Raw genomic sequence first — 14,506 nt, forward strand, 5'->3', positions numbered from 1 at the left:
TTTCCTATATCCATCACACACTGTTGTGTGATGGATATAGCTATCCATCACACAACAGCTGTATCTATTATATGGATATAGTGAAAGCTATCTGTTTTATTCAGGCGTTCTCAGTTGATTTGCCATCACATTGTAGAGAGTTGTTCCCACCCACTGTCCCTCCCCCATTTTCTTTGTGAAAAGAAACGCCTCATCTCCCAGACTATGATTTTTCTTCCTGGGTTATAAATATTTCCCAATTGATTCTATGATAGACACATGGGAAAAGTTTATTAAAGTGCAAAAACTTTCTTTTTGCATGAGGGTCATCATGCTATAGCACTTTTTGTTCTAATTTCTCAGTGATCCTCCCTCTTCTCTCTCTTCTTCCCCATGTTGGAAGAAAGAAGGAGGGAGGAAAAGAAGGGGAGGAACACACAACACAGAGAAGGAAGCCCCCAGAAGTACATGAAACAGAAAGGAACACAACATACTGCCGCTCTTCCCTCCTCCGTGAGCGAAAGATAATGGTGGAGCTTTTTCTCAAAGAGACATTTCAGCTCTTCTCACAAATTGCGTGACCATTTCATTTTAAAGCTGGGAACTACAAATACAATCCCATGACATTTTGCCCATCTCTTTCTGGATAATTTGCAAAAACAGTGACTTGCCAACCAGCTTAGAAAACATTTGAAAGATAACCCTTTGCAACCCTTTTAAAATGCCAAGCTACACTTTAAGCCTGCGTCATGTGATGAACACAGTAGATTGCCATTTTTTAAGTTGGTGGCTCAGTAGTCCAATTTTGTTTGCTTTGCATTAAATGTTTGTTGTAGTCCTAAGTTTCAGGGACTCTGCAGATAGGTGGCTTCTTTTGGCTGCAATCATAGAGCAAGCCACCTGTCAATTATTGTTAGGTTCCCTGGTCCTGCTCCCTTTTTGAGTTTTGGAGGGAATAGGAGTCACTGGACTGACCTTGAGGGAGCTGGGGGTGGTGACGGCCGACAGGGAGCTCTGGCGTGGGCTGGTCCATGAGGTCACGAAGAGTCGGAGACGACTGAACGAATGAACAACAACAACAGGAGTCATTTTGGGTCCAGTCCACACAGAGAAGCCTTTCTTGCAGGACATAAAACTAAGAGCTCCTGTAGAAAGCTTCGTCTTCTACGGCTTGGCCAGGGAGAAAAGGCCCCACAGCTTGGCCGGGGAGAAAAGGCCCCATGGCTTGGCCGGGAGATATACACCCTTACAGCTCCTTTGCTGAGGGAATCCGGTCCCACAGCACTTCAGTCAGCCATCACTGAAACCTGAACTCCTTTTCCCCTGGAAGTCTACAAAGCTCTGCTTGGTAAGGGTCACTCGCGGAAGCCAGAAGCAGTTGGTACCGGGTGCAGGGGCTCCACGCCAAAACAGGCAAAGACAGACTGCCCAGATTAGAAGTTAAGGATTTCTCCAATAGCTAAAATACAGTTATGAAGATAGTGCCTGTTCTCTGTGGACAAGATTGAGAGAGAGAGCCAATAGACTATTAAGAAAGCCTTAAAGTACCTGTTTGTTTTGAATAATAAAGAAAATTGTTGAACCTTTAAGCAATCTAAAGACTCTGTTTTAAGGAAATCCAAGGGCCTTTAGTCTGAGGCAGCCCCGGCGTCCCGTTGGGCACACAGAATTTATGTCCTGTCTATAGTCTTATGCACAGGCCCAGCGTGCAATAGCACAGTATTTAATGAATGTGATGAAGTGGTTAATCCCTTGGACGATCCAGGAAGTTTTCAAACATGTTGGAAATGCCTTATTCGATGTCATTTTGTGGCAATGTGGAGCAAAACATTTGTTTGATTGTTTTATGATTTATTTTTAAGCCTTGGGTTGCCCTGGGAGATGCAAAAGTAGCCCTTGCTTTACAGCCTGTCAGTTACACATTTACCCACCTTGTCACAAAGGGCTTTTTAACCAATTTCTTGTTTTATGTTTGAGATATTGGTACAATAATAGTTAAAAGATCGCCTGAGACAATGCAAAATGGACCAAACTGTAACAGCTTGGTTTAGTTTAAAGGATTTTATGTAGCTAATCTGTAGTTTTGAATGTGGGCTCTTCAGCTACATTTTTGTATCTAAGAGTCAAAAACTGTAGTTCACCTTGGGGACCAACTTTCACAGAACTCAGTTATGTAAAATGAAACCTTCCAAAGATTTTGGCAGCTCAGGCACAGTTAAGTAAAGATTTTTAAAGGAAACGGCTGGATGGACTTAAGCAATGGGGTTTACTTTCAGAAGTCTTGTTTTTTTCCACATAATACTAAACCAGACTGTAAATATGTGAAAGCATGATGATGTTGTAACTCAGTCTTCACAGCAGGTTTTTTAACAATATGTGAGAACAGAACAAAAACAGTGAGCCACATTGTTATGAAAATAAATTTCATTTAAAACTGTGTTCTCACTTGTAGATAGAAATCAGGAGTGTAATGTCAGATGGCACACAAAGCTGTGCTTACAACTTGATTTTGAACATAACCGGATCCAACCAGATAGTAACTGCCATAGAATCATAGAGTTGGAAGAGACCTCATGGGCCATCCAGTCCAACCCCCTGCCAAGAAGCAGGAAAATCGCATTCAAAGCACCCCCGACAGATGGCCATTCAGCCTCTGTTTAAAAGCCTCCAAAGAAGGAGCCTCCACCACACTCCGGGGCAGAGAGTTCCACTGCTGAACAGCTCTCACAGTCAGGAAGTTCTTCCTCATGTTCGGATGGAACTACTTTCTTGTAGTTTGAAGCCATTGTTCTGTGTTCTAGTCTCCAGGGCAGCAGAAAACAAGCTTGCTCCCTCCTCCCTATGACCTGGGTGTAGTTGATCTGGCCCTGGGGACTTGAACTCGTTTAGAGCGGCCAGGTATTCCCGGATGACTTGTTTTCCCAATTTGGAGTTGGATGTCCTCTAATCCCTCATCCACGCCATCTTGCTGAGGTTGAAGATGACTTTCTTTTTGTGAGAAGACCGAGGCAAAGAAGGCATTAAGTAGTTCTGCCCTTTCCCTATCCCCTGTCAGCATTGCCCCATCTTCTCCTTAAAGAGGCCCTATCACTTCCTTGTTCTTTTTTCTACTGACATAAGAAAATAAGCCTTTTTTATTGTTTTTAATGTCCCTGGCAAGCCTGATGATGTTGAGAAGCCTATGATGCTGAGAAGACTGGATCACTTTAAAAGACTAACTTCCACATCTTTACTCTCGCTCTTTTTTTTTCTTTGATCTCAACCCCCCCCCCCCCGCCCCCAAATTTCCTTTTAGGGCTTATCTTTAAATTTCTTTGACACCAAGAAATCACTGTTATGAGAAATATATAGGACAACATGGATAGGTGTTTCAGAAGAAGAAGTTTTCTGCCCCTGAAAGAGCATCACCCTTTCTTCTCCTGAGAACACCCCATTTCTGTGTACATCACTTAGATTTATTTATTTATTATTATTATTTGAATCATAGAATCAAAGAGTTGGAAGAGACCTCATGGGCCATCCAGTCCAACCCCCTGCCAAGAAGCAGGAAAATTGCATTCAAAGCACCCCTGACAGAAGACCATCCAGCCTCTGTTGAAAAGCTTCCAAAGAAGGAGCCTCCACCACACTTCGGGGCAGAGAGTTCCACTGCTGAACGGCTCTCACAGTCAGGAAGTTCTTCCTCATGTTCAGATAGAATCTCCTTTCTTGTTGTTTGAAGCCATTGTTTCGTGTCCTAGTCTCCAGGGAAGCAGAAAACAAGCTTGCTCCCTCCTCCCTGTGGCTTCCTCTCACATATTTTATACATGGCTATCATATCTCCTCTCAGGCTTCTCTTCTTCAGGCTAAACATGCCCAGCTCCTTAAGCTGCTCCTCATAGAGCTTGTTCTCCAGACCCTTGATCATTATTTATTTATTTATTTACAGTATTTATATTCTGCCCTTCTCACCCCGCAGGGGACTCAGGGCGGATTACAATATACACCTACATGGCAAACATTCAATGCCATAGTCACACAATACATATAGACAGACAGTCAGAGGCTATTTAACATTCCAACTTTCATGGCCACCAGGGGAGCTGTCGCTTCACCGTCCATCTGTGACACTGATGAAGTACTTTCCACATTCCCCGCATGCTTTACTGGAGATTTTTTATGGCCTCGTAAATTTGTTAAATTAGCCTCCCCACACATAGGTGGTACCTAAATTTCCTACTTGACAGATGCAACTGTCTTTCGGGTTGCGAAGGTCAACAACAAGCTACACAAAATTGGTGGGAAGCTCACTCTGACCCGGGCTGGCTTCGAACGCATGACCTTTCGATCAGTAGTGATTTTAATGCAGCTGACACCAAGCCAGCTGGGCCAAATTCCCAATGAAAATCTGCATGAGATTCTCAGTCTGTTAATGGTTTGTCTGCCCAAATTTATCCTCCCAGGCTTAGGAATGGTGCAGACATAGCTGAAGGCTAAACATTTAATGCTGTCAAAAAGAAATTCTGGTTTAACTGTAAGCATTTCCGCCACCTCCTTCTTATAATAAATATCCCTTTAGCCATAATTAATCATTTCTGTTTCCTTTGACTCTGAAATATGAGTTTGAATTACCATTACTATTCATTTGTTTTGGCTTGGTCTTCCTCTATTGTTTCCTGTTTTATATTAAGCACTTATTGAAGTCTAATGTTTGGCTCTACAAATGGTTTTCTATTTCACTGCTGGTGGCTGCTGAAGTTGATTGTGGGCACTTTTCATCACTTGATGAGTTTATTACCTGACAGCAATTTCAACCTATTTAATCTCTGGCCAACTGCTAAAAAGAAACAAACAAGCACTGGGTCAGTGTTAGGCAAAGAGCTGTTTAAAAATTGCCTATACAAATGCTTTTCATCTCTCATTGCATTAACCTGTAGTAAAAACGGCTCATCAAAGTAACAACACAGCCTGTAAACATCAACCATCCTTATTTTTTTGAACACGACTTTAAAATATAGGTTAGGCTTACTTTCTTCCAATTATGTTTCCATAACAACTAACTTTAGCAGATCCATTGAAACTTCTGGTATACATTTAGAGTTTGGAAATAAGTGAAATATTAGAGAGTTCTCAGATATTAACAATTTAAAGAGCTCAAAAAAGGGATTGTAGTGTTGGAATGTTAACACTTTAATTGGACACATCTGATGTGCAACAGAAGCAACAAATGCGTTTTGTACATGAAATTCCAAATTTAATAGCATTTCTAGGGCAGTGTGTGCCTCCTCCAAATGGTTTGGAGTGTTCTGAAGAGAAAAATCTGAAATTGATAACAATCTTTGCAGTTCAGAATATATATTGTGTAACATTTATGCATGGGATTGCTTGTGTGGAGGAAAGCTGTGCTGTGTACAGTGACCTTCTGTAATATATATTTGATAGTTTCAAGTTGTCTAGTATACCTTTCAGTTATACTGTATTTCAGTGTAAAACCTCTCAAACTGGCTTTCTTTATAATCATAAAATAACAAATGCAGTAAAAAAATAATGTTAAAAGTCGAAGAAGCAACAAAAATTGACAATTCAGTGACATCCATGAAGAAGTTTTTTTAAAAAAGGAATATAACTATATAGAGTCATAGAATCAAAGAGTTGGAAGAGACCTCATGGGCCATCCAGTCCAACCCCTTGCCAAGAAGCAGGAATATTGCATTCAAATCATCCCTGACAGATGGCCATCCAGCCTCTGTTTAAAAGCTTCCAAAGAAGGAGTCTCCACCACACTCCAGGGCAGAGAGTTCCACTTCTGAACAGCTCTCACAGTCAGGAAGTTCTTCCTCATGTTCAGATGGAATTTCCTCTCTTGTAGTTTGAAGCCATTGTTCCGTGTCCTATTCTCCAAGGAAGCAGAAAACAAGCTTGCTCCCTCCTCCCTCTGGCTTCCTCTCACATATTTATACATGGCTATCATATCTCCTCTCAGCCTTCTCTTCTTCAGGCTAAACATGCCCAGCTCCTTAAGCCGCTCCTCATAGGGCTTGTTCTCCAGACCCTTGATCATTTTAGTCGCCCTCCTCTGGACACATTCCAGCTTGTCAATATCTCTCTTGAATTGTGGTGCCCAGAATTGGACACAATATTCCAGGAGTGGTCTAACCAAAGCGGAATAGAGGGGTAGCATGACTTCCCTAGATCTAGACACTATGCTCCTATTGATGTAGGCCAAAATCCCATTGGCTTTTTTTGCCGGCACATCACATATAGCAAAAACCTGGCCAAAGTATGTATATTTGTTTGACCATGAGTTTTGGTATTCTGTAAAGTTCTCCAGCAAAACCAGTAGGAAATGTGAAAGCGGTAGGAAATGAGGGTGGTATTCCACAAGTACAGTCAGCCTTCTATGTTTGTGGGTTTAACTTTTGCGGATTTGATTGCTTAGAGCAGGGGTCCTCAAACTTTTGAAACAGAGGGCCAGGTCACAGTCCCTCAAACCGTTAGAGGACCAGATTATAATTTTAAAAAATTATAATAGCCTTCTTCTCTGGAGAAGGCTATTCTTTATGCAGGGAAACACAGCTGAAGAAAATTTCTATCTAGCCATGACACCCATCAGCTCACTTGAGATGATGACAAGGACAACATCAGTCAGTATTTATCCAGTGGCACGCTTTAGAAGGCAGTTTATTTATTTATTTATTTATTTGGCTTGTATACCGCCACTCCCAATTTGGCTTGGAGCGGTTTACAGCAGTAGATTAAAACAATACAACCAACTTTAAACTACAATAAAAACGAGAACAGACATAGACCCAAGTTATTCACCCATCGAAAGCTTGTCGGAAAAGAAAGGTTTTACAGGCTTTCCGAAAAGGAAGTAGCTCTCGGATGGTTCGGGTTTCAACTGGCAAGGCAGTTCAAGTTTTTTGAGAGGCACTGGAGCTTGGAAAAGGTGTTTTCTGTTTATCATATACTAGCTATACGCGCCACATGTTGCTGTGGCCAACCTTCCCTCCCTCTTTCTCTTCTTTTTTTCTCTCCTTCCTTCCCTCCCTCTTTCCTGCCTTCCTTCCCTTTTTTATTTCTTTCTCTCCTTCCTTCCTTCCTTCTCTTTTCCCTTCCATCCCCCATCTTTCCTTTCCTTTCCACTTTCTCCCCTTTCTTCCTTTTCTACCTATTCATAACAACTCCCAGCAGTCATCCTGATCAATCTACCAATCTACCTACCTACCTATCTCTATCTAATCTATCTACCTTCAAGATTACTGGGAGCTGCAGTCCAGGAATAGAAAATTGGAAATATGCAGGGATTGGGATGCTCTCAAAGAAATCTAAGGAGAAGAAAGCTTGCAGCTTGGAAGCAGTGCATTTGGATCATCCTCCTCTCCTAAAAGGCCTGATCTAAAGGATGCTGGGAGCTGTAGTCCAGAAGAAAGTGTGGATATTCTATTGTGTGCTTTGTTTGCTAGAGGGAGTAGTTTTTGCGCATGTGCTGTAGTGTCTTTTTGCTTTTTTGGCCTTTTAAGTCCCTTTCACTGTGTTTTTCAGTGTTTTTATGAGTGATGGTCACTTGTTGGCCTGATAAGTGTATTGTGTCCAAATCTGGTGTCAATTCGTCCATTGGTTTTTGAGTTATGTTAATCCCACAAACAAACATTACATTTTTATTTATATAGATCAGAACTCCCTAGTAAGGAAAGACAGTGGGGATTTTGGGCACTTTACTAAAGAAAAATTACTTTTACAAGGTCACTTATGCTTGCTGGCTACTCACATCATGTGTGTATAGGGCAATGTATGGATTTGGGGATAAGGTTTTCAGATGATGGGGGGGGGGGGGGTGTTTGCCACGTGAAATGGGAACTTGGAGCAAGATAACATTCCCTGACCTCAATAAGCAAGTTTTGAGTTGTCACGCATTTGAGATGATCTCATTATTTGTGTTTATGGATTTTTATCCCCCTTTGTTTCAGGCTGTATACTTTCCAAGTCCCCGTAAAAGGATAATGCATTGCTTACAGCTCTAACCAGAAATGAAATAAAACAAGGAGACAGCAGCTGTGAAAACAGTCTAAATTGCGTGGTTGCAGTCTTATCTCTTCTTGCTCTTACTGAATGCTTACCATGTGTCTCTTTGTTTCCATAGCTACCTGCTAAGCAGTTGAGTCCTCTGGTTTGGTATGCTCTAATGTCAGTCAGTCAGTGCAGAATTCAAGATTGCTTGTTTTGTTGAGGCCTGTCTGCTTCTCTCTGTAGAATTTTATTTAAAGCACTTTCTGGAGGTTTTAGTTCCCAAGATAAAAGCATAGGGCTGGTGTTGGTTGGGTTTTTTACTTGCATAGTGCACTAAGGCGGGTATGTGTAAGTCTTGGCATTTTAATGTTTCCTCAGTGGTCCCCATGGCAACTGAATTGCTCATAGATATTGTGTCAGCTTTTGCTATGGGATTATGCATCAAGTAGAATTTCTTTATGGCTGTCTTCTGGACTTCCATTTGCCCAAAGGAGGGTGGAAAGCAAGGCAAAGGTTATGTGTTTCTGCTGTTTGTCTTTCTTGCAACAAAGACATCCCAGTAAAGCTGTACATGCCATTGTTTAAACAGTGTCATGAAAGTTTTTAAAGATGTACACAACTGTTTTCCAACACCTAGGGCTAACATTTCCCTCTTTCCCTCTTATAAAGGTCTCCCTTAGTTTTATCAAGATATAAATTGCATGAGTAGGAATGAGAACATCTCAAAAAGTTGAACATCCTCGAGTACAGAGCAAATTTTGATCTACATTTGTAATTGTTCTGTCGCGCGCTGGGCTTGAAACGAATTGCTTTTAAAACAGGACGTGCAACTTTAGCCCAGTGGGAAGCCAGGGGGCCCAAAGAGAAATTCGTAAGGATTTTCACCATAAACAGTCTTTAGAGGGCTTGTAAAATATAACAAAGTCTTTTATTGGTGAATAATCAACAGAAACTTCTTTTGTCTTCAAAAGGTTAAACAAATGCTTCCAGGCTTTGTGCAACTGGTGGCTTCTAACTGTTGCTTTTACTCTAAAGGAAAATCCCTTTCCAAACTTCTCCCAGGCTAACTGTGATCCTAAACCTAACTGATGTGGATCCACTACCGGGCTGAACTGCGTCTCAAAACCGAGTGGACCTACCAGTAGGCCTGTAGTCACTTTGCTGGAGTTCTTGATGTTTAAAGCTGTTATTCCCTCCGAAATTCCTCGGGGCTGTAAGTCTGTTTCCCTGGGAACCTTTGGGAATCTTTAGATGCTCTTAAGACTGTTCTCCCCCGGGAGGTCTTAAGGGTTGAAGCCTTTGTACAGGAGAAAGTCTGTACACGTTCTGTAAATTGACTTTCCTTGCTGAGACTGACTGAAAATGGCTCCCTTCCCTTCACAATTGTCCTGAACAGGGGGCGTAACCAAACTTAACGATGATGGACAGGGGACTTGCCCTATAACTGCAAACTTTAACAGGAAACCTCCCTTCTGCAGAATCCCAAGCCTTGGGATGCAAACAAACACTTAATACAAGGCAAATAAAGTGGGAGTTTCTGGTACAGCTGCTGGTACACCAGCACAGTAGTGTTACTGGTAGACAACCTTTGTAGCAAAGATGTATTTGGTTTTCTAATGGTGCTGATGTACATTTGGAGCCCCCGGTGGCACAGTAGGTTAAATCGCTGAGCTGCTGAGCTTGTTGACTGAAAGGTCACAGGTTTGAATCCAGGGAGTGACATGAGCTTCCTCTGTCAGCCCCAGCTTCTGCCAACCTAGCAGTTCGAAAACATGCAAATGTGAGTAGATCAATAGGTACCACTCCGGCGGGAAGGTAACGGCACTCCATGCAGTCATTCTGGCCATTTTCAGAGTTAATAGCCATTTTCAAGTTTGGTGTTCCATACACTGTTGTTAGAGTTCAAATTATATCGCTATGGATCCATACAGTCTTCTCAATCACCATTGTGTTTTTTTGTTAAGTATTCAAATGGAAAATGGAAAACATCCAGCAGACTGCCCAATCCAACATTAGTGCTTCCTAAATTGCCTCTTAACCTATGTTTCAATACTGATTTTTAAACATTTAACTGGAAAAAAGTATTTAATACTCTATGCTTGTATTAGGAAAGTGTGCACCCCTACCCCAGCCTTTTTCAAACAATGCAGACATTTTAATTAAAAAATCTTATAGCTCACTGTTATGCCTGCCTGCCTGAATGCCTGTAGGATGAGCTACCCTGGTGAAGAGAGCCAAAGAGTGGAACTAAATCCATAGTCCACAGCAAGATGATCACAAGCAGATGTCTCATTGTAGGAGAATGAGTCATTATTTTTTCTATAAACAGGTTTCACCAGATCTGCTATAACCTGCCTTTCTTTTCTTTTTGCATGTTTGGTTGAAGTGTGACTTTGACCAGTAAGAATACGTATTTGTGTATTGCAATTGCTTAAGCAGTGGGGGTAAAAGAAGGTATAGCCCATGAATGGCTGTAGTAGTATGTGGAACAACAACAACACAGACTGTAGTCAGGAAATCAGAAGATGTTTACTTCTTGGGAGGAGAGCGATGACCAATCTTGATAAAATAGTGAAGAGTAGAGACATCACACTGGCAATGAAGATCCTCATAGTTAAAGCAATAGCATTCCCGTAGTTACCTATAGATGTGAGAACTGGACCATAAGGAAGGCTGAGTGAAGGAAGATATATGCTTTTGAACTGTGGTGCTGGAGGAAAGTTCTGAGAGTGCCTTGGACCGCGAGAAGATCCAACCAGTCCGTATTCAAGGAAATAAAGCCTGACTTTTCACTGGAGGGAAGGATACTAGAGGCAAAGATGAAGTACTTTGTCCACATAATGAGAAGGCAGGAAAGCTTGGAGAAGACAATGATGCTGGGGAAAATGGAAGGAAAAAAGAAGAGGGGTCGAGCAAAGACAAGATGGATGATGGTATCCTTGAAGTGACTGGCTTGACTTTGAAGGAGCTGGAGGTGGCCACAGCCAACAGGGAGCTCTGACATGGGCTGGTCCATGAGGACACGAAGAGTCGGAAGCTACTAAATTAATAAACAACAAATAATAATAAATAATTTATTTATAGATTCCCTGGGAGGAATCAGGGTGGTAAAAGGGAAGGGAAAACATTGAGAATCCAAGTAGACAAAGCATGGTGTTTGGTGGACTTGGGGGGAGGGATAAAAGAAATGTGGTAAGAATTGTTTGGAGAAGACAGAAAAAAGCAGAGGAAAGCAAAGTAAAAAACTTTGAAGCAGAAGTTAGTAACTTTTCCTATTGGAATATAACCCGCCAGCCAAAAGAATCTGACTGAGGAATCGTGGGAGCTGTAGTCCAAAAACTAATCTTTGATTATTAAATAATCCAGTGTGACATCAAAATGCCTTTATCCTCATATGTAACCAAAAAAAAATCAAGACTGACTTATTCATGAGTCAGTGTGAGTATGGTACCTTTTATGTTTATAAAAAATAAGAAGCCACCCCCTTCTCTAATAATAACGCTTTATTTCTATTCCGCCCTTCTCACCTCGAAGGGGGCTCAGGTCGGATCACAGCACACATACACGGCAAACATTCAGTGCCACTTTGTATAGACAGTACACAGACAGAACAGAAAGGAGGTGTGTTGTTTCGATGCTATGGAAGGTTGGGCTTGAGTCCAGCCACAGCGGGTGCTGTCGCTCCATCCTCTATGACGAAGAGTCATCAGGAGTTCCTCTTTTCTTTTGGTCAGCCAGCATTTTCTGCTCTTCTTTATGGTGTTGTAAAACACTTCCCCTACTTTTAGCGGTACCAAATTTCTCTAATTACAGCTAAAGCTGTTTTAGAACTGCTTAGGTAAACAGTGAGCAGGGCTGACAGTTGGCTGCTCATGCCGACCCGGGGCTTCAAACTTGCAACCTTTCAGTTGATAGATCTTATAGTTGCTGGTGATTTATCAAGCTTCAGATAATAGTGTTTGTGTATAGTTATAGCTTATTTTATGTTCCAGCATTGAATGTTTGCCGTATATATGTTGTGCTCCGCCCTGAGTCCCTCTTGGGGTGAGAAGGGTAGAATATAAATGCTTTAAATAATAAATAAAACAATATTTTTCACATATTGGAAGGCTAGCAATGCTGTTTTCAGTTAGATTTGACAAGAGGATTACTCCCAAGACTGCACCCTTGACTTTTTTGTACAGCAATACTAGTGATCGACGCTTGTTGTCAGTACAGCTGAGAGCCCAAATCCTACTAGGTTTCCCATGCATAGATGCACCCTCCATATTGCTAGGAAATAGTATTGTGTTTTCCAAAAACAAAATACAACCTAAATGAATTATTATTTTATTTTTTTCTCTTGGTAATATTTTTAAGTTTTGTATTTCCAAGGATTTCCAAGGGAAGTTTTAATACAGTTAGGTTGGAATATCGAAAGGCCAACTTTTGAGCTTACAGCAACACTAAGAGCAAATTATTTGTTTTTCCCCACTTGTGCGGCCACATTACTTCAGACCTTTATTTTAAATTGTCTTTAGATTTGAAACCCACTAAAATTGCCTTTAGCTGCAACAATAAAAATGAATATAACACAACAACAAAGACTTCACCAGTATTTGGTTATAGTTTAGGGATTAATCAAAACTCATTCCCACATGATTCACATTGTTGGAATAATTGTTATCAGTGCTGCTTCAGTTAATGTTAATTAGTTTGCACTTTATTTCAGTCTTTAATAGATCCTAGAAGTGCTATAGTCATATGAATATCAATGGTGGGAATTTTCTGCAGTAACATCTATGTATCAGAGAGCTCCAAAATATGATTTTTTTTTATTCATAGAAGCCAGAAAATGATATGTGATCTTAAAGCATATATGTATACATTTACATCTCACTTCTTTCTCTGTGGTCTGCAGATCTAATTTCTTAGACCTCTTTGTACCTTAGTTTCTCATGCAGCTTTTTCCATCTTACTCTAAATTATGAAAAAATCTTTGGAATTTTTATAGGAAGCGTATGGAAAGATTTTCTTATAGTTCCATCTCTCATCCTCAACCACATTGGAAAACTTTTATTTACTTGATTTAGCATTCAAGTAAATATCCAGGACTAAGTAACTGTAATTTCTGTAATATGTTTTTTGGAGGGGGAGGGGGTTGTTTTGTTTTTAATCGTACAGGCAGTCCCCAAGTTATGAACAAGTTAGGTTCTGATGGCTTGTACATTTTAAGTGTAACTTCAGTGATATAAATATAGATTGTTGTTGTTCATCCATTCAGTCATTTCTGACTCTTCGTGACCTCATGGACCAGACCACGCCACAGCTCCCTGTCGGCCATCACCTCCCCCAGCTCCTTCAAGGTCAATCCAGTCACTTCAAGGATGCCATCCATCCATCTTGCCCTTGGTCAGCCCCTCTTCCTTTTTCCTTCCACTTTCCCCAGATACAGATACAGATATAGATATAGATTGTTCTTGTTCATTCATTCAGTCATTTCTGACTCTTCATGACCTCATGGACCAGGCCACACCAGAGCTCCCTGTCGGCCGTCACCACCCCCAGCTCCTTCAAGGTTCCTTTTTCCTTCCACTTTCCCCAGCATAATTGTCTTCTCCAAGCTTTCCTGTGGCCATGATGTGGCCAAAGTACTTCATCTTTGCCTCTACTATCCTTCCTTCCAATGAGCAGTCGGGCTTCATTTCCTGAAGTATGGACTGGTTGGATCTTCTCACAGTCCAGGGCACTCTCAGAACTTTCCTCCAACACCACAGTTCAAAAGCATCTATCTTCCTTCACTCAGCCTTCCCTATGGTCCAGCTCTCACATCCGTAGGTGACTATGGTGAATACCATTGCTTTAACTATGCGGATCTTTGTTGCCAGTGTGATCTCTTTAAGCAGTTATATTACCTGAAGAGATTATGTATATACATGTCTTAGTTTATGGGAAAAGTCACATATAAGAGAGGATGCTTTCTCAAACATCATTGCATCTTGTTGCAAAGTAAGAGCTCTTTTGCCCAATCTGCATGGGTAGCTGGAACAAACGATTTCACTAATTTGAAAGGAACCAGCATGCCCTTTCACTCCCAGTGATGACAGGAGGAAATTGCTGTTAATGCCCTAGACTGTGGTATCTGTGAAGGCATATCATAAAAATGTTGGAGAACTATGCATTTTCAGTGCTTGTCACATTGGGGGGGGGGGGGGGGTGTATTTAAATGTTCCAAAACAGCATGAGTTTTTCCAGTAGCCTGACAGTTTTCATTTCTCATTACAAAATTGCAGGTTTATTTAAAAAATGTATGCACTCAAGAGTTTCTCATTGGCTGTTTCATTTTGCATTTTTATTTTATCCACTTCCAGCTTAGGAGAGGTGAATACGTATACACTCAGAGAATATCTTTCCTAGGCAATGAAACATTGAATTTATATTTATACTAGCCATCCCCTGCCATGCGTTGCTGTGACCCACATGAGGGTTCTGTGTTTGAGGTTTGGCCCAATTCTATCATTGGTGGGATTCAGAATGCTCTGTGATTGTAGGTGAACTA

At 41.2% G+C, this 14,506-nt stretch overlaps 2 protein-coding genes across 2 annotated transcripts in view; one reads left to right on the forward strand and one right to left on the reverse strand.

Moving 5' to 3' along the window:
• The window catches only part of BICC1 (BicC family RNA binding protein 1), a 158,383-nt gene that overhangs the window by 70,598 nt on the left and 73,279 nt on the right, over nucleotides 1-14,506 (forward strand).
• The window catches only part of LOC137096540 (protein NYNRIN-like), a 30,005-nt gene that overhangs the window by 95 nt on the left and 15,404 nt on the right, over nucleotides 1-14,506 (reverse strand). The window lies entirely within an intron of this gene.

The sequence above is a fragment of the Anolis sagrei genome, chromosome 3 (assembly GCF_037176765.1).
Source record: "Anolis sagrei isolate rAnoSag1 chromosome 3, rAnoSag1.mat, whole genome shotgun sequence".
NCBI classification, from domain to species: domain Eukaryota; kingdom Metazoa; phylum Chordata; class Lepidosauria; order Squamata; family Dactyloidae; genus Anolis; species Anolis sagrei.